The following is a 20,960-nucleotide window of genomic DNA, read 5'->3' on the forward strand; positions in this document are numbered from 1 at the left end:
GAACAATATTTCCACTCCTATTTACCATATTTTCAATTTAAGCCTACGGTGGTTCCTCCTTTAAAAGTTGTGTCATACTGAGGCACACCCTGCGTGCTGCTGCAGCATTCTGTGGCAATTCTCAGCCATTTCTTCTGTTACTGCAAGTTAGTGCTAGTTTGACCACCAGAGGGCATCTTTGAGAAGCATTTGATAGTATTCTATATTGGCATTACCAGAGAATGTAAAACCTTTTTTGTAATAACATAGTATATGGGATTGATTTTAAGAAATGTGGCTTAATTAATTTGATTCATATTATGGTGTTTCCATTCAGAGAAAAAACGAAACCCTAAGGGTTTTCGTTAGGATGGAATGGAAAATACGGCGGTGTACAACGCGATTGTCGGGAGTAGGCTACAGGATTGGAGGATTCTAAATTGTTTGCCTTCATTAGACAACTTTGTTCAAATATTTCTGTAAATCAGTGATATTTATTCCCATAGTAATTTGCTATAGATCCATAACTAAATCAACATCTGCATTTTGAAAGAGCATTTTTTTATCTTAATTTTATTAAAGAAATGTGGTTATTTGTTTATTAGGCTACTGTGCTCTGGTACACTCAGACAAGAGTGCTCTGAAATCCGTGTAGATAGTAGGCTTGACACATGACATTTTTAACAACGTTCTTTTCTGATAAAAACTAGTTCATTGCATCCGCCGTGGAGCCCAGTTTCATAATATGACCATATTTCCCAGCTGCTTGCCGTCGTTTTGAACTAATCGTGAAAAAACAGGCCTTATTTTAGTGCATTTTTCACCCTGCCAGCTCCTATTAGTTCTATTGAGGACCGTGGCACCAACTCGCCTTCCGAAAGTTCTATTCCCAGCTTATTGTTCAACGTCACAATGCCTGCTTCACTATTGTTGGCAATGAGACCTGCTCACGTTATTTTATAGTTAAAATGTAAACAACAAAAATATGGGGGAAATATAGGCATGTCTGTCTATTTTGCCAAATATCTCGCAATGTATATATTTAGATTTTATTCAAGTCAGACGCCATTTTAATCATGAGAATCTCCTCTTTCTAATTATTTAGAAAGCGTCCCACCTAGTCAACAGCCAGTGGAATCGCGTGGCGCGAAATACAAATACCTCAAAAATGCTATAACTTCAATTTCTCAAACATATGACTATTTTACACCATTTTAAAGACAAGACTCTCGTTAACCTCTCGGGGCTAGGCGGGACGAATTCGTCCCACCTACGCAACAGCCAGTCTAATCCAGTGGCGCAATTTTCAAATACCTTAGAAATGCAATTACTTCAATTTCTCAAACATATGACTATTTTACAGCTATTTAAAGACAAGACTCTCGTTAATCTAACCACACTGTCCGATTTCAAAAAGGCTTTACAACGAAAGCAAAACATTAGATTATGTCAGCAGAGTACCCAGCCAGAAATAATCAGACACCCATTTTTCAAGCTAGCATATAATGTCACAAAAACCCAAACCACAGCTAAATGCAGCACTAACCTTTGATGATCTTCATCAGATGACAACCCTAGTACATTATGTTATACAATACATGCATGTTTTGTTCAATCAAGTTCATATTTATATCAAAAACCAGCTTTTTACATTGGCATGTGACGTTCAGAACTAGCATACCCCCCGCAAACTTCCGGGGAATTTACTAACAATTTACTAAATTACTCACGATAAACGTTCACAAAAAGCATAACAATTATTTTAAGAATTATAGATACAGAACTCCTCTATGCACTCGATATGTCCGATTTTAAAATAGCTTTTTGGTGAAAGCACATTTTGCAATATTCTAAGTACATAGCCCAGCCATCACGGGCTAGCTATTTAGACACCCGGCAAGTTTAGCCTTCACCAAAATCAGATTTACTATTACAAAAGTTTGATTACCTTTTGTTGTCTTCGTCAGAATGCACTCCCAGGACTGCTACTTCAATAACAAATGTTGGTTTGGTCCAAAATAATCCATCGTTATATGCGAATAGCGGCGTTTTGTTCGTGCGTTCCAGAAACTATCCGAAATGGTAAATCAGGGTCGTGCGCATGGCGCAATTCGTGACAAGAAAAATCTAAATATTCCATTACCGTACTTCGAAGCATGTCAACCGCTGTTTAAAATCCATTTTTATGCCATTTATCTCGTAAAAAAGCGATAATATTCCGACCGGGAATCTCCATTTAGCTAAACAGAGGAAAGAAAACAAAGCTTTCGGTCGACGCGGGCACGTGCCTGAGTCTCACAGTACTGTAACCAGCCACTACCCAAACGCGCTACTTTTTTTTCAGCCAGAGCCTGCAAAGCCACGATTCAGCATTTTGCCGCCTTCTGAGAGCCTATGGCAGCCGTAGGAAGTGTCACGTTACAGCTAAGATCCTCACTCTTCAATAAACAGAGACAAGAAGAACGACACCTTGTCAGACAGGCCACTTCCTGCATGAAATCTTCTCAGGTTTTTGCCTGCCATATGAGCTCTGTTATACTCACAGACACCATTCAAACAGTTTTAGAAACTTTAGGGTGTTTTCTATCCAAAGCCAATAATTATATGCATATTCTAGTTACTGGGCAGGAGTAGTAACCAGATTAAATCGGGTACGTTTTTTATCCAGCCGTGTCAATACTGCCCCCTAGCCCTAACAGGTTAATCTAACCACATTGTCCGATTTCAAAAAGGCTTTACAGCGAAAGCAAAACATCATTAGATTATGTCAGCAGAGTACCCTGCCAAAAATAATCACACAGCCATTTTCAAAGCAAGCACATATGTCACAAAAACCAAAACCACAGCTAAATGCAGCACTAACCTTTGATGATCTTCATCAGATGACACTCCTAGGACATTATGTTATACAATACATGCATGTTTTGTTCAATCAAGTTCATATTTATATCAAAAAACAGCTTTTTACATAAGCATGTGATGTTCAAAACTAGCATACCCACCGAAAACTTCCTGTGAATTTACTAAATTACTCACGATTAACGATCACAAAATACATAAATTATTTTAAGAATTATAGATACAGAACTCCTTTATGCAATCGCGGTGTCAGATTTTAAAATAGTTTTTCGGGGAAAGCACATTTTGCAATATTCGGAGTACATAGCCCGGCCTAGCTAATTTGACACCCACCAAGTTTGGCCCTCACCAAACTCAGATTTACTATAAGAAAAATGGGATTACCTTTGCTGTTCTTCGTCAGAATGCACTCCCAGGACTTCTACTTCAACAAGAAATGTTGTTTTGGTTCCAAATAATCCATAGTTATATCCAAATAGCTCCGTTTTGTTTGTGCGTTCAAGTCACTATCCGAAGGGTGACGCGCGAGCGCATTTCGTGACAAAATATTTCATTACTGTACTTCGAAGCATGTCAAACGCTGTTTAAAATCAATTTTTATGCTATTTTTCTCGTAAAATAGCGATAATATTCCAACCGGGCGACGTTGTATTCATTCAAAGGCTGAAAGAAAAAAATTGAGAATTCTTATGAACGCGCTGTTCCCTGTTCCCAGCCTGACCACTCACAAATTATCCTGCTGTTCTTCGCCCAGAGACAGGAGACACGACATTCCAATTTCTGGCGCCTTCTGAGAGCCAATGGAAGCCTTAGAAAATGTCACGTTACAGCAGAGATGCTGTATTTTCGATAGAGATGCAACAGAAGGATAACAAATTGTCAGACAGGGCACTTCCTGTATGGAATCTTCTCAGGTTTTTGCCTGCCATATGAGTTCTGTTATACTCACAGACACCATTCAAACAGTTGTAGAAACTTTAGAGTGTTTTCTATCCAAATCTACTAATTATATGCATATTCTCGTTTCTGGGCAAGAGTAGTAACCAGTTTAAATCGGGTACGTTTTTATCCGGCCGTGCAAATACTGCCCCCTAGCTGAAGCCATTTTTCAACCTTGGGGTGAATTTTGACTCGTTCTATTGTCCAGCCTATAGATAGACATAGCGAATTTACGAAAGCACCCGAATGTCCATTGAGAAAGCACAACGACTATACCATTTAGCTAAGAATGATGAGAGTAATCAAGTCAATAAACATTGGGTAGTTAAGATAGCCTATAGTTAATATACTGGCAAGTTTGATGTATAACTACTAACGTTAGGTAGGTAGCTAGCTAACATACTGGTACATACTGCTGTAATGATATGCTATGTGGTTCGTAAGGACAGCGTAGCTAACAAATTGTCAGCCAACATAACGTGTAAGGTAACTTATTTGAAAAGTCATTACTTTATTACATTGAGTAGCAAGCTCCCCTTGGTCGTTATGGCAAATCTGGTCTGTGATAGGAGGGGAGGGGGGTTCACACCTAGTTGGCTATTAGACTATTCTTTAGTAAAAGGTTGAATAGTCTATTGTTCAGTTATTAGCCCCCCTCCCCAATTTGCAACAAATTGTTGTTCCCATCTCATTCCTTTCCCTCTTCCACGTGTCATCATTCTGCTCCTGAGTGGTTCGCTTGTGGGCGTGCTGGCAGGATATGGCAGCATCTTCGGTTGTGCGTCAAGAATTCTACATACAGTAGCACGTTTGTATGAAGGTGTGGTTATTCACAGGCAAATTGTTATATGCTATGGAGGTACATTTGTGTATTTTTGTCAAGAGCAAAACCTTTTATATTTTCAATCAAAAATAATTGTTATGAAAGCAACTTTTTTCCGACACAAAGGAAGTCAAAGCGGACACCTACGAAGATGGCATCTCAGGTAAGCAGCACTGGGCTGTATTGACGTATTCTAAAAATGACATCCGCTGCTTTAGATTGAACAGTCATATCTCAGTTATTGTTTTCATATCTATAAAAAATAAGCAGGTATGTTTTGATGTGAGAGAGGAAGCGAGTCCCATCATCGCCACCTCACCCGCTCTTAACCTGTTAGGGCTAGGGGGCAGTATTGACACGTCTGGATAAAAAACATACCCGATTTAATCTGGTTACCACTCCTACCCAGTAACTACAATATGCATATACTTATTACATATGGATAGAAAACACCCTAAAGTTTCTAAAACTGTTTGAATGGTGTCTGTGAGTATAACAGAACTCAAATGGCAGGTCAAAACCTGAGAGATTCCTTTACAAGAAGTGGCCTGTCTGACCATTTCTTGAACTTCTTTTCCATCTCTATCTTTTACTAAGGATCTCTGCTCTAACGTGACACTTCCTACGTCGTCCATAGGCGCTCAGAGCCCGGGAAAAACCTGAATGTCGTCATCCCAGCCCCAGGCTGAAACACTTGATCGCCTTTCTCAAGTGGCCGATCAAGGGACTCTGGGCTTAGGCGCGTGACCCGACCGCCCCCGCCTTTGTGATTTTTTCCTCTGTTTGCCGAAAAGGAGATTCCCTGTCGGAATATTATCGCTTTTCTACGAGAAAAATGGCGTAAAAATTGATTTTAAACAGCGGTTGACATGCTTCGAAGTACGGTAATGGAATATTTAGAATTTTTTTGTCACGAATTGCGCTATGCGCACGACCCTTCTTTACCATTTCGGATAGTGTCTGGAACGCACGAACAAAACGCCCATATTCGGATATAACTATGGATTATTTTGGACCAAACCAACATTTGTTATTGAAGTAGCAGTCCTGGGAGTGCATTCTGACGAAGACAACAAAAGGTAATCAAACTTTTATAATAGTAAATATGATTATGGTTAGTGCTAAACTTGCCGGGTGTCTAAATAGCTAGCCCGTGATGCCTGGGCTATGTACTTAGAATATTGCAAAATGTGCTTTCACCAAAAAGCTATTTTAAAATCGGACATATCGAGTGCATAGAGGAGGTCTGTATCTATAATTCTTAAAATAATTGTTATGCTTTTTGTGAACGTTTATCGTGAGTAATTTAGTAAAATGTTAGCGAATTCCCCGGAAGTTTGCGGGGGGTATGCTAGTTCTGAACGTCACATGCTAATGTAAAAAGCTGGTTTTTGATATAAATATGAACTGGTTTTTTCTGGTTTGGTACTCTGCTGACATAATCTAATGTTTTGCTTTCGTTGTAAAGCCTTTTTGAAATCGGACAGTGTGGTTAGATTAACGAGAGTCTTGTCTTTAAATAGCTGTAAAATAGTAATATGTTTGAGAAATTGAAGTAATAGGATTTTTAAGGTTTTGAAAATCGCGCCACAGGCTTAAAGTGGCTGTTACGTAGGTGGGACGAATTCGTCCCGCCTAGCCCATAGAGGTTAAGATAACCTTCGGGCCAACTGGGGGCCCAAGGTTGGTTAGGAGACACCACAATTGTGATGAACTGAGAGAATATTAGGGTAGCACTGTAATTCATTAATCATATGCTGTCTGCCGCTGTTCTTACCACTTTCCCTTTCTGTCTCCTACACCTCTCTCCCCACCTCATCTTTCTTCCTCGTTTTATAATGCACACCATATGTGCATTGAAGTACAGATTGAACTTGTATTTATAATATTACAATTATCATAATTATAATGCATTTATAACACCTGGATAATTAACTTCTTTCAATAAAGCGTTTCACATTCTCCACTAGTTGAAATTAAGTATCTTATTGAAATACTATCCTGTGTCCCCAGATTAATGTAGATGAAGGGAGTTCAATATGCATAGTTATTTTTCTATATGAATTACAAATCAATCAGGTTTCTAGTCTATTGCATAGTTACAATGTGTAATCATTGATATCCCAGGAGCGGTAAACACTATTGAGGTGTATAATTGTAATACATACATGCAGACACAGTTTGATGTGACTGAAAAAGAATGTCTCAGAGATTCATACCTGAACTGCATCTTTATTTGCCAAGGAAGAGTACATGATCATTGAATATATTCAATGTACAGGCTACAATGTGGGAATCTCATGCGTGGTAATAACTACAGTACATGTATATAGGACTTGCATCTTTGGCACAACAAAGTTATTATATTCTACTCTATCCATATGTAACAGTATAGCTTCCGTCCTCTCCTCGCCCCTACCCCTACCTGGGCTCGAACCAGGGACCCTCTGCACACATCGACAACAGCCACCCCCGAAGCATTGTTACCCATCGCTCCACAAAAGCCGCAGCTGTTGCAGAGCAAGGGGAACAACTACTTCAAGGACTCAGAGTGAGTGACGTCACCGGTTGAAATGCTATTAGCGCGCACCCCGCTAACTAGCTAGCCATTTCACACCGGTTACACATAGGCTTCATTAATGCCATTCAGACTTGAAGTTGATACAACAACTAAGATAGCTGAGGTTCATAGATAGGTTCTGAACTAATATTCATACTAAACTAATATTCATACTAAACGTTTTAGTGTCCATACTAGAGGTCGACCGATTAATCGGCATGGCCGATTAATTAGGGCCGATTTCAAGTTTTCATAACAATCGGTAATCGGCATTTTTGGACACCAATTATGGCCGATTTCATTGCACTCCACGAGGAGACTGCGTGACAGGCTGACCACCTGTTACTCGAGTGCAGAAAGGAGCCAAGGTAAGTTGCTAACTAGCATCAAACTTATCTTATAAAAAACAACCAATCTTAACATAATCACTAGTTAACTACACATGGTTGATGATATTACTAGTTTAACTAGCTTGTCCTGCGTTGCATATAATCAATGTGGTGCCTGTTAATTTATCATCGGATCACAGCCTACTTCGCCAAACAGGTGATGATTTAACAAGCGCTTTTGCGAAAAAAGCACTGACGTTGTACCAATGTACCTAACCATAAACATCAATGCCTTTCTTAAAATCAATACACAAGTATGTTTTTTTAAACCTGCATATTTAGTTAAAAGAAATTCATGTTAGCAGGCAATACTAACTAGGGAAATTGTGTCACTTCTCTTGCGTTCTGTGCAAGCAGAGTCAGATTATATGCAGCAGTTTGGGCTGCCTGGCTCTTTGCGAACTGTGTGAAGACCATTTCTTCCTAACAAAGACTGTAATTAATTAGCCAGAATTTTACATAATTATTACATAACATTGAAGGTTGTGCAATGTAACAGCAATATATAGACTTAGGGATGCCACCCGTTCGATAAAATACGGAACGGTTCCGTATTTCCCTGAAAGAATAAATATTTTGTTTTCGAAATTATAGTTTCCAGATTTGACCATATTAATGACCTAAGGCTCGTATTTCTGTGTGTTTATTATATTATAATTAAGTCTATGATTTGATATTTGATAGAGCAGTCTGACTAAGCAGTGGTAGGCAGCAGCAGGCTCGTAAGCATTCATTCAAACAGCACTTTCCTGCATTTGCCAGCAGCTCTTCGCAATACTTGAAGCACAGCGCTGTTTATGACTTCAAGCCTATCAACACCCGAGATAAGGCTGGCAATACTATAGTGCCTATAAGAACATCCAATAGTGGGTGTTGGAGCTGAGCAGACGTTGACAAACCGAGCTCTTCAAAGTTATTCTATTATTACCTAAATAACCTAAATATGACCTCCGACCGAGGCAAGAAGGACGACCAAAACGTTGTTGATTCCCAAGATAACAATAACGCTACAGCTAGCAAGATTAGCATTAGCCCTCATAACTCAGATGACAGTTCCAGACTGTTGCTCTCAGCCTCTTGCGAGCCTGCCGACATGCTGGCTAATCTCCTCCGGGAAATTCAGGTTGGTAACAAAGGTCTTTCTATGAAAATTGACAAGAAATCGGCTGAACTCCATTCTTCCATTGACGACCTGAAATCCTTAATGAATGATCTCCTTTTGAGAACGACTGAGGCTGAGTTGCTCATTAGCACAGTTGAAGATACCATCGCTCGACATGACCAGGTTATGATACAACTACAGAGGGACAATGCCTACCTCAAAAACAAGGTAGACCAGATGGAGAACCAGAGCAAACGTAGTAATATCCGTGTGGTGGGATTGAAAGAGAACAGCGAGGGCCGTGACCAGGTCCGTTTCTTCACTCAATGGATCCCGGATGTCCTAGGCATAATCAACTTCACCAAGCCGCTGGAAATCGAACGCGCCCACAGAACATCAGCGCCGAAACCCCGGCCAGATGATCCCCCACGGGCCGTCCTGATCAGGTTCCTCCGTTTCCAAGACAGAGAGAAGATACTGCAACTCACAAGAGCCAAAGGGGACATCACCATCGATAGCAAGAGGGTCAGCCTTTTCCCGGATATGAGCGCGGATCTCGCCAGACGTCGCAAGCAGTTCAGACCTGCCGCCAAAGCACTGAAGGAGAAAAACATCACCGGCTACCTCATCCACCCTGCGAGGATGAAAGTTCAGTACAAAGGCCGAAGCCATCTCTTCAACACACCGGGAGAAGTGTTCACTTTTCTCAAAGAACTGAACCGCGTCTGAACCAGGACGGTCTCTCTGGGGGATAAGATGCAGTTTGTTTGTTCTCTCTTATCCGGACTGAACTGCTGATATCTTCTTGGTATTTGGATCCGTTTACCCCGCTATCCGGTCGCTATAATTGATTTGTACATTTTCAACTAACCGTTTTTCCCCCGGGGTGAGTTCTATTACATTTACAGGAGAGTATATTTTGGGTTAGTCAATATCCACTGGGCGAAGCAAATAAGTGGGCTTAGGCCCACTGCTTTCCCCCCCATTTATGTTTCTCCTCTCCCGAAAAGAGACTCAAGCAGCCCTTACCGTGGGCAGTAAATATTCAGCCATAAATGTCTATTCACAACATTTGTTTTCAACTTTGAGAGCTCGCAGGTTTTAGTTTACGCCAAGGTTTAGCTAGTAAGAGCAAGATGGAAAGCGAGCAGCAACGTATCTCTACAAGTGTATTCACGTTTGATTGTTGGGATTGTTGTTTTAGTCTAACAATCGGGGTGGGTGGGATTTTTTCTTCTTTCTTTTTTCCATGTTTACTGTTGTTTCCTTCCTAAAGAGACACATAGGTCAGTTCTGTGTTCAAACCAAAGTTGAAACATTTCCTGACTATTTACATATGAGAGATTTCCATTCAGTTACATATTTGAAACCCAACCTATGCTTAAACCACTAAAATATGTCACATTCAACGTAAAAGGTCTTAACAGCTCGATTAAAAGGAAAATAGTCTATACATACCTTAAGAAATTAAAGGCTGACATTGTGTTTTTACAAGAAACACATCTTACAGCCAGTGAACACAAGAAATTGTAGAGGGGATGGGTAGGACAAGTTTCTGCGTCCTCTAACTCCAAAGCAAGAGGAACTGCAATTTTGATAAGTAGACACATCCCCTTCTGCGTCAACAACACCATCTCTGATCCCTCGGGCAGGTTTGTTTTGGTGCAGGGGCATATGTTTTCAGAGTCTTGGACCCTGTTGAATATTTATGCTCCTAACTTCAATGACCATATGTTTATACAGAATGTCTTCCTTCAGGTCGCTCAAGCAACACCAGGATGGCTACTGGTTGGAGGAGATTTCAATTTTTGTTTAGATACAGTTCTTGATAGATCCTCTGATAAACCCTCACTTCTTACCAAAGCCGGCAAGCTCACCATGTCATTCATGAAAGATCTCAATTTACTAGACATCTGGAGACAGTTGCACCCACAGGATAGGGACTACTCTTTTTATTCACACAACACACACACACATAGATAACTTTTTACTATCGACCCAACTGTTTCAGAGAGTGTTAGATATGGAGTATCTCCCCAGATTGCTTAGTGACCATTCTCCTCTGGTATTATCAATCTCCATTCCTACCAAGGTAAATGGAGCATATAGATGGAGACTAAATTCTACACTCCTAAAGCAACCTGAATTTTGTGCATTCATCAAAGAGCAGATCAATATTTTTACTTTGACAAACAAACCCTCCGCTCCTGACAGTTTCATTCTTTGGGACACATTGAAAGCATATCTGAGGTGACAGATAATTTCCTATACTAAAGGGCTGAAGAGAAAACACGGTGCGGAACTGAGTGCTGAGATATCTTTCAACCCTACTGAAATTAATAATACTTTTAAGAAATACTATGAAGACCTCTACACTTCCCAATCAAGCGATGATCTATCAGAGATCGACTCCGTTCTCTCCTCTCTCAACCTCCCATGCCTGTAAGAGGAAAACAGAGAGCGCCTGACTGAACACTTCTCAGTTCCTGAATTGTTGGAGGCCATTAAATCCTTACCTTCTAATAAATCTCCTCGGGAGGATGGCTTCCCTCCAGAGTTCTATAAAGAATTTAGGGAGCTGTTGGTCCCCTACCTTATGGAGGTACTTTAAAAAGCCGGGGAAGACAACTGCTTTCCAGAGTCTTTCTCTCAAGCAGTGATTACTGTAATCCACAAGAAAGTGAAAAACCCGCTAAAGTGCGCCTCCTATAGACCAATCTCTCTCCTTAACACAGATTGTAAAATGGTCACCAAGATGCTATCTAAGAGACTGGAGTCATGTCTTCCCATGTTGGTCAACCCAGATCAGACTGGCTTCATAATTAATAGATTGTCCTCCAATAATCTCAGAAGGTTCTTTGATATAATTCACCTTGCTAACAGAAATAAAATACCTAGAGTCGCAGTCTCCCTCGACGCTGAAAAGGCCTTTGATAGGGTTGAATGGCCATACCTCTTTCGCGTCTTGGAAAAGTTTGGTTTAGGTACCGTGTTTGTAAATTTGATAAAAATCACTCTACAAATCTCCTAAAGCTAGGATTTCTAACAATGGGATTACTTCCTCCTCTTTCCCTCTCTATAGGGGGAACAGACAAGGTTGCCCAATTAGCCCCCACCTCTTTGCCTTCGCCATCGAACCGTTGGCTGAGGCTATTAGAACGTGCCCTGACATACATGGCTTTGAGGTGGGCCCCCATACCCATAAGTTATCACTCTTTGAGGACGACCTTATCTTATTTCTAACAAACCCAGAACACTCCCTCTCTCACTTGCAGATCGTACTACAGTGTTATAGTTCTTTCTCTGGATATAAGGTCAATTTTGATAAAAGCGAAATCTTACCGTTGTCTGTCTTTGACCATCATACCATCAAGCACAAGTTTCCTTTTAGATGATCGGCTATGGGCTTCACATATTTGGGCATAATGGTGGATGGTAATCTGAACAACCTCTATAAACTCAATCTGGCCAGCTTGTTGCAAAAGGTGGAGGGTGACCTGTGTAAATGGATGGACTTGCCTCTCACTCTACTGGGTAGAATAAATGTAATTAAAATGAATATCCTGCCCAGATTTCTATATTTGTTTCAATCTCTCCCCATCCCTGTTCCCGCAGCATTATTTTCCTCTCTCGACAAGCTGACCAGACGGTTTATCTGGCACAGCAAAACCCCTAGGGTTGGCCTGGATAAACTGACCCTTGATTACGGTCAAGGGGGCTTAAACCTCCCCAATTTTAGAATGTACTACTGGTCTAGGTTTCTGGCTCAGATGTTTGACAATGGTCCCTCTCCCTCATGGTTGAACATTGAAAAGCTTGAGGTAAATGATGACACTGGGACAGAATTGTTTTACAAATGGGACAGAAAATCTATAAAAACCATCACAGACAACCTGTCCTGGCATGGTGCAAACTGCATGAGCTGTTCAGACGAGGGGGATTCCTTTCCCCTAAAACCCCTTTATGGAACAATAGATTGATTCCTATGTTTTTCCAGAATAGTAACTTTAGACCATGGTCTGATAAGGGGATCACTCTTCTGGAACATTGTTATGAGGAGGGAGAACGTATGTCTTTTGATCAGCTGAAACAGAAATACCACTTGCTTAACAGGGACTTCTTTAGCTACCTACAACTACAAAACTTTATTAGGGTGACTCGAGGGACAATGGAACCCACCTAAGATGTCACCTATTGAACAACTCTGCCATGTAGACCAACCACTATTCAAGACCATTTCCTGTGTTGACGATGCTCTTATGTCAGGACTAACACTGCCTGAGCTAGATAAACCCCTACTTAGATGGGAAAAAGATCTGGGTATTGATCTTGATGAGGGTCTATGGAGTGACCTATGCAGGGATGGTGTTACATCCACATTGAACTCCAGATACAGACTGATCCAGTTTAATTTCCTCCATCAGCTCTATATCACCCCATCTAGACTGCACAAGTTCAACCCTGATATCTCCTCCCTATGTTTTAGATGTGGCTCAGATGAAGGAACATTCAAAACTACACAGTTTCTGGCAGGGGGTATGCGATACCATATCCTCTATTCACGGGGTTGCATTCCCTTTAGACCCGGAGGTCTGTCTACTGGGTAACTTTAGTAACACCAATCTTAGGCGAAGCCATACTATAAAGCTAACAGAAATATTGCTAGCGATTGCCAAGAAATGTATTGCCTTGAAATGGAAATCAGATTCCTCCCTGCCAGTTGCAATGTAGCTATCGGAAGTTAGTTGTATCCCACTGGAGAAAATCACTTACTGCTTGAGGAATAAGTTAAAGACATTTTACAGAATTTGGCAACCTTTTATTGACTATATGGAGAATCTCCCCCCACATCACATTGATTGAATCTCTATATAATCCTTATATAATGTTCACACGTAATGCATAATATGTAGCTAACGGCAGGTGACCATATGATCCAATGTCTCATTATTATTATTTTTTATTTTACTCTTTATTATGATTTATTTATTGTATGTTTGTATATATATTTTTTTTTTTTGTTACGCTCGTCTGTTACTGTCACTTTGTCCTATTGTTGTCTAATATCTTTTCACTTTTGTTTTGAATGTTCTTAATTGGAAAATGCAAAAATAAAATATTCAACAACAAAAAAAGAACATCCAATAGTCAAAGGTAAATGAAATACAAATGGTATAGAGAGAAATAGTCTTATAATAACTACAACCTAAAACTTCTGGTCTCATGTTCTGAGCAAAGAACTTAAACGTTAGCTTTTTTACATTGCACTTTTACGTTCTTCTCCAACACTGTGTTTTTGCATTATTTAAACCAAATTGAACATGTTTCATTATTTATTTGAAACTAAATTGATTTTATTTATGTATTATATTAAGCTAAAATAAGTGTTCATTCAGTATTGTTGTAATTGTTATTATTACAAATATATATATATATATATATATATATAAATAAATAAATCGGCCGATTAATCGTATCGGATTTTTTTGGTCCTCCAATAAACGGTATCGGTGTTGAAAAATCATAATCGGTCGAACTCTAGTCCATACACAGATCGGGCTACATACTGTAGCTAGCTACACATCCATAGGCATACAGTTATTTTTTATCCTCCACTACACAATAAGCAAATAAATAGTTAGCTACTTCAGCTGCATTGCAAGGCAAGCTTACACAATTGTACATTCAATTTGCAGTAAATGCTTTAGCTAGCTAGATTCTTTACATCCACTGTTTCACAAGACGACAGCATGGTTTGCTGGTTTTCTCAGTAGTCCCTAAAACATTAAACAGCACAAATTACAAATTCATTCTCCCAACACTAGCTAGCTGGCTAACGTTAGCTAGTCAGAGAACTTGCTAAATAGCGATTTTCGTAAATTAACTTCATGACAAAAAAATATGCACAAACGTTTGTCTCTACATTAACTAACATATTCCTCTCAATTGTACATTTTGTCAGCCATCTTCACCCTGGGACGGGTGGCTCGCGTCAAAATTCGTAATTGGAACCACTCGATATGATTGGTCATATAAAAACCTTGGGACCCAAATGCATAATGAGTGCTCTAGCTCCCCCTTGTGGTGGTCTGGAGCAATGAAGCTGTGACGCTGGGTGCAAGGTCGCAACTTTTAAAGGAGGAACTACTGTACTAGAAAGTGTGTGCCCCCAGGCCTGGAGGGAAGCAAAAGCCCTTCTGCTACCTAAGAATAGTAAAGCACCCTTTACTGGCTCAAATAGTTGACCAATCAGCCTGTTACCAACCCATAGTAAATGTTTGGAAAACATTGTGTTTGACCAGTTACAATGCTATTTTACAGTAAATAAATTGACAAAAGACTTTCAAAACGCTTATAGGGAAGGACTTTAAACAAGCACTTACACAAATGACTGATGATTGGCAGAGAGAAATTGATGATAAAAAGGATTGTGGGGTTTGACTTCATTGCGGCTTTTGCCATTATCGATCATAATCTGTCTAACAGAACACATAGGGTGTTCTTTAATGGAAGCTTCTCAAACATAATCCAGGTAGAATCAGGAATTCCCCAGGGCAGCTGTCTCGGCCCCTTACTTTTTTTCAATCTTTACTAACAACATGCTACTGTCTTTGAGTAAAGCCAGTGTGTCTATGTATGCAGATGACTAAACACAATACACGTCAGCTACTACAGTTACTGAAATGACTGCAACCCTTACAAAGAGCTGCAGTTAGTTTCAGAGTGGGTGGCAAGGAATAAGTTGGTCCTAAATATTTCTAAAACTAAAAGCATTGTATTTGGGACAAATCTTTCACTAAACCCTAAACCTCAACTGAATCTTGTAATAAATAATGTGGAACTTGAGCAAGTTGAAGTGACTAAACTGCTTGGATTAACCCTGGATTGTAAACTGTCATGGTCAAAACATATTGATACAACAATAGCTAAGATGGGGAGAAGTCTGTCCATAATAAAGCATTGCTCTACCTTCTTTATAGCACTATCAACAAGGCAGGTCCTACAGGCCCTAGTTTTGTCGCACCTGGACTACTGTTCAGTCGTGTGGTCGGGTGCCACAAAAAGGGACTTAGGAAAATTTCAATTGGCTCAGAACAGGGCAGCACAACAGGCCCTTGGATGTACACAGACAGCTAACATCAATAATATGCATGTCAATCTCTCCTGGCTCAAAGTGGAGGAGAGATCGACTTCTTAACTACTTCTATTTATGAGAGGTATTGACATGTTGAAATGGACCGAGCTGTCTGTTTGAACGACTGCCGCACAGCTCGGACACCCATGCATACCCCACAAGACATGCCACAAGAGGTCTCTTCACAGTCCCCAAGTCCAGAACAGACTATGGGAGGCGCACAGTACTACATAGAGCCATAACTACATGGAACTCTATTCCACATCAAGTAACTGATGCAAGCAGTAAAATTCGATTTTAAAAACCCTGACAAAAATACACCTTACTGAACAGCGGGGATTGTGAAGCAACACAAACCCACAGTGCCTTGCAAAAGTATTCATCCCCTTGGCATTTTTCCTATTTTGTTGCATTACAACCTGTAATTTAAATGGATTTCATGTAATGGACATACACAAAATAGTACAAATTGGTGAAATTATATATATATATTTTTAAACGTGTTTAAAAAAAAATCTACAAATAAAAAAAAAAGGAAAAGTGGTGCGTGCATAAGTATTCAACCCCTTTGCTATGAAGCCCCTAAATAAGATCTGGTGCAACCAATTACCTTCAGAAGTCACATAATTAGTTAAATAAAGTCCACCTGTGTGCAATCTAAGTGTCAAATGATCTGTCACATGATCTCAGTATATATACACCTGTTCTGAAAGGCCTCAGAGTCTGCAACACCACTAAGCAAGCAGCACCATGAAGACCAAGGAGCTCTCCAAACAGGTCAAGGACAAAGTTGTGGAGAAGTACAGCTCAGGGTTTGGTTATAAAAAAATATCCGAAACTTTGAACATCCCACGGAGCACCATCAAATCCATAAGTGATTGGAGTATCTGTCCATAGGACCACTTTAAGCTGTACACTCCACAGAGCTGGGCTTTACTGAAGAGTGGCCAGAAAAAAGCCATTGCATAACCTGTTAGGGCTAGGGGGCAGTATTGACACGGCTGGATAAAAAACATACCCGATTTAATCTGGTTACCACTCCTACCCAGTAACTAGAATATGCATATACTTATTACATATGGATAGAAAACACCCTAAAGTTTCTAAAACTGTTTGAATGGTGTCTGTGAGTATAACAGAACTCAAATGGCAGGTCAAAACCTGAGAGATTCCTTTACAGGAAGTGGCCTGTCTGACCATTTCTTGAACTTCTTTTCCATCTCTATCATTTACTAAGGATCTCTGCTCTAACGTGACACTTCCCACGTCGTCCATAGGCGCTCAGAGCCCGGGAAAAAACAGAATGTCGTCATTCCAGCCCCAGGCTGAAACACATTATCGCCTTTCTCAAGTGGCCGATCAAGGGACTCTGGGCTTATGCGCGTGACCCGACCGCCCCCGCCTTTGTGATTTTTTCCTCTGTTTGCCGAAAAGGAGATTCCCTGTCGGAATATTATCGCTTTTCTACGAGAAAAATTGCGTAAAAATAGATTTTAAACAGCGGTTGACATGCTTCGAAGTACGGTAATGGAATATTTAGAATTTTATTGTCACGAATTGCGCCATGCGCGCGACACTTCTTTACCATTTCGGATAGTGTCTGGAACGCACGAACAAAACGCCCATATTCGGATATAACGATGGATTATTTTGGACCAAACCAACATTTGTTATTGAAGTAGCAGTCCTGGGTGTGCATTCTGACGAAGACAACAAAGGGTAAATCAAACTTTTATAATAGTAAATATGATTATGGTGAGTGCTAAACTTGCCGGGTGTCTAAATAGCGAGCCCGTGATGCCTGGGCTATGTACTTAGAATATTGCAAAATGTGCTTTCACCAAAAAGCTATTTTAAAATCGGACATATCGAGTGCATAGAGGAGGTCTGTATCTATAATTCTTAAAATAATTGTTATGCTTTTTGTGAACGTTTATCGTGAGTAATTTAGTAAAATGTTAGCGAATTCCCCAGAAGTTTGCGGGGGGTATGCTAGTTCTGAACGTCACATGCTAATGTAAAAAGCTGGTTTTTGATATAAATATGAACTTGATTGAACAAAACATGCATGTATTGTATAACAATGTCCTAGGGTTGTCATCTGATGAAGATCATCAAAGGTGAGTGCTGCATTTAGCTGTCTTCTGGGTTTTGGTGACATTATATGCTGGCTTGAAAAATGGGTGTCTGATTATTTCTGGCTTGGTACTCTGCTGACATAATCTAATGTTTTGCTTTCGTTGTAAAGCCTTTTTGAAATCGGACAGTGTGGTTAGATTAACGAGAGTCTTGTCTTTAAATAGCTGTAAAATAGTCATATGTTTGAGAAATTGAAGTAATAGGATTTTTAAGGTTTTGAAAATCGCGCCACAGGCTGCAAGTGGCTGTTACGTAGGTGGGACGAATTCGTCCCGCCTAGCCCAGAGAGGTTAAAGAAAGAAATAAGCAAACACATTTGGTGTTTGCCAAAAGGCATGTGGAAGACTCCCCAAACTTATGGAAGAAGGTACTCTGGTCAGATGAGACTAAAATTTTGCTTTTTGGTCATCAAGGAAAATGCTATGTCTGGCGCAAACCCAACACCTCTCATCACCCCGAGAACAACATCCCCACAGTGTAGCATGGTAGTGGCAGCATCATGCTGTGAGGGTTTCTTTCATCGGCAGGGACTGGGAAACTCAGAATTGAAGGAATAATGGATGGTGCTAAATACAGTGAAATTCTTGAGGAAAACCTGTTTCAGTCTTCCAAAGATTTGAAACTGCGACGGAGGTTCACCTTCCAACAGGACATGGCCTAGTCAAAGCCCAGACCTCAATCCAATTGAGAATTTGTGGTATGACTAAAAGATTGCTGTACACCAGTGGAACCCATCCAACTTGAAGGAGCTGGGGCAGTTTTGCCTTCAAGAACGGGCAAAAATTCCAGTGGCTGCATCTGCCAAGCTTATAGAGACATACCCCAAGAGACTTGCAGCAATAATTATTTCGAAAGGTGGCTCTAACAAAGTATTGACTTTTTTAGGGGGGGGGGGTGAATAGTTATGCACGCTCAAGTTCAGTTTTTTTGTCTTATTTCTTGTTTGTTTCACAATGAAAAATATTTAGCATCTTCAAAGTTGTAGGCATGTTGTGTAAATCAAATGATACAACAAACCCCCCCGCCATTTTAATTCCAGGTTGTAGGTAACAAAATAGGAAAAATGCCAAGGGGGTGAATACTTTCGCAAGCCACTGTAGACGCACGCACACATGGCTGCGCCCCTGCCCGGTCATGTGAAATCTATAGACTAGGCCTAATTTATTTATTTCAATTGACTGATTTCCTTAAATGAACTGTAACTCAGCAAAATCGTTAATTGTTGCGTTTATATTTTTGTTCAGTATAGTTGACAAGCAAAATTAACCAGTGCTAGCTAACGTTAGCTTAAATGTGAATGCGCTTGTGCCTGTCAAATAGCCAGCTCGTGAACATACTCATTCATTACATGAACGCGTTCTTCATTGGTAAAATAATTTTTAAAAATCAGCTTGTAGATGCAGTAAATATGGGAATTAGGAATTACCTTACCAAGTGGTCACATCTATGCAACTCCGATTTCCAGTTGTTACTGTAAATTCAAAACAATCGCTAGCATAAGGACACCACCGGTCGACACTAGTTAACGCAGCGACAAAGTCATAATTATGGCTAAACCCAGCCCATTTCTACAACTTATCTTTTAAACCTAATCTTAACCACACTGCTAACCTTATGTCTAACATTAAATGAAGACCAAAAGGCTACTTTTTTTAAGCCAATTTTGTTGGCTGTGGAACCTGACTTGTGGCTGTGGTATCTAGTGGAATCCGACACCACCCACGGCTTGTTGGACTTCCAATTACTTTCGCAGAGTTTATCGTTGGTTTGAGCCGACTATCGAAACCACAACTCAGCTGCAGCATTTCCCACCTTAAAAATAACAAAGGTGTCCTTAAAATATCGTTTTGAATAGATAATACAAGGACCAGAGCGAAATTGCATGTTAATAGTGGAAGTTGTCTATGTTTATAACGTACATTTAAAAGACACTTTGCATTTGCAAACTCTGCATTCATCTCAACTTGCGAAACGTTAAATCACAGAACAATTAGACAGATAATTCACTGGACGTATAAATATGAAGCATCCGCTTGGCGTTTCCACTCACTACCAAATATGGTAGTGAAAGGAAGCCCAGTGGCGAGCAGTGGGAGAAGATGGAAGGACATGGATTTTGACCGACATTCTGCACATTTTCTCATCGATGAAACATTTGCTCTCAATACAGTTTTCTGTTCCCAAAACTCAAATCTGCTATGAACATAGTGGGCTAAGTTATGTAGACTTTACCCTGTGCAAAAGGTGTAAAAAAATTGTGCAGTGTAGAAGGAGTGCAAAGGCGAATTTTGTTATTGCACATGCGCACCTCTACACCAGGCGGTGTCAGAGGAAGGCCCTGAAAATTGTCAAAGACCCCAGCCACCCCAGTCATAGACTGTTCTCTCTACTACCACATGGCAAGTGGTACCGGAGTGCCAAGTCTAGGACAAAAAGGCTTCAACAGTTTTTACCCCCAAGCCATAAGACTCCTGAACAGGTAACCAAATGGTTACCCGGACTATTTGCATTGTGATTTGAGTAGGCCTAATGGAAATATGCAGACACAGACTAGAACGCGCCAATAGGATCTTGCTAGCGTGTGCTGGGCTCTGCCCATCTGCTTCCTTGTTCTGTCCATTAGAAACGACAGACAGTGATCTATCTTGGTTTAGTTATAAATCTTTGGTTTAATCTTGAACACAACTCTGATGAGGTTCCACTGGAAATGTTTGACCACAAGGGGGCATAATGACTCCCCAATCCACTGATCAGTGCATTTGACAATGTAAACAAAGACAATACAAAGGTTTTGTATAATTTCAGCCAGTGGCTTTGAAATCAGCACTCAAAACTGGTCCCTAAAAAGTGTGTAACACATAGAGATAAAGAGGACTCATCTTTGTATCTGTGCCATTTTAGTGTCTGTGACAGCATAGGCAGCGCCATTAAGGCGATTACCATTTTTTAAGTAATCCATTTTCTTCTTCAAAATTGGCTGATCCCTCCTGATGACCAGGTTGGACATGACTCCAACAGGGTCACCTGGAGGGATC

At 40.3% G+C, this 20,960-nt stretch overlaps 1 protein-coding gene across 2 annotated transcripts in view; it reads right to left on the reverse strand.

Annotated features, from left to right (window-relative positions):
• Window positions 1-19,654, reverse strand: part of LOC106566879 (solute carrier family 35 member E2A) — a 45,461-nt gene extending 25,807 nt beyond the window's left edge. The window contains exon 1 of one of the 2 annotated variants that reach the window (XM_014135407.3): window positions 19,357-19,654. The gene's annotated coding sequence lies outside the window, so the exon portion shown is untranslated. Of the gene's footprint in view, window positions 1-19,351 lie in introns of both variants that reach the window. The other variant, XM_014135406.3, reaches the window with a different exon arrangement.
• Between the last annotated feature and the right edge of the window lie 1,306 nt (window positions 19,655-20,960).

This window comes from Salmo salar, chromosome 13, assembly GCF_965601325.2.
Source record: "Salmo salar chromosome 13, fSalSal1, whole genome shotgun sequence".
NCBI lineage: Eukaryota > Metazoa > Chordata > Actinopteri > Salmoniformes > Salmonidae > Salmo > Salmo salar.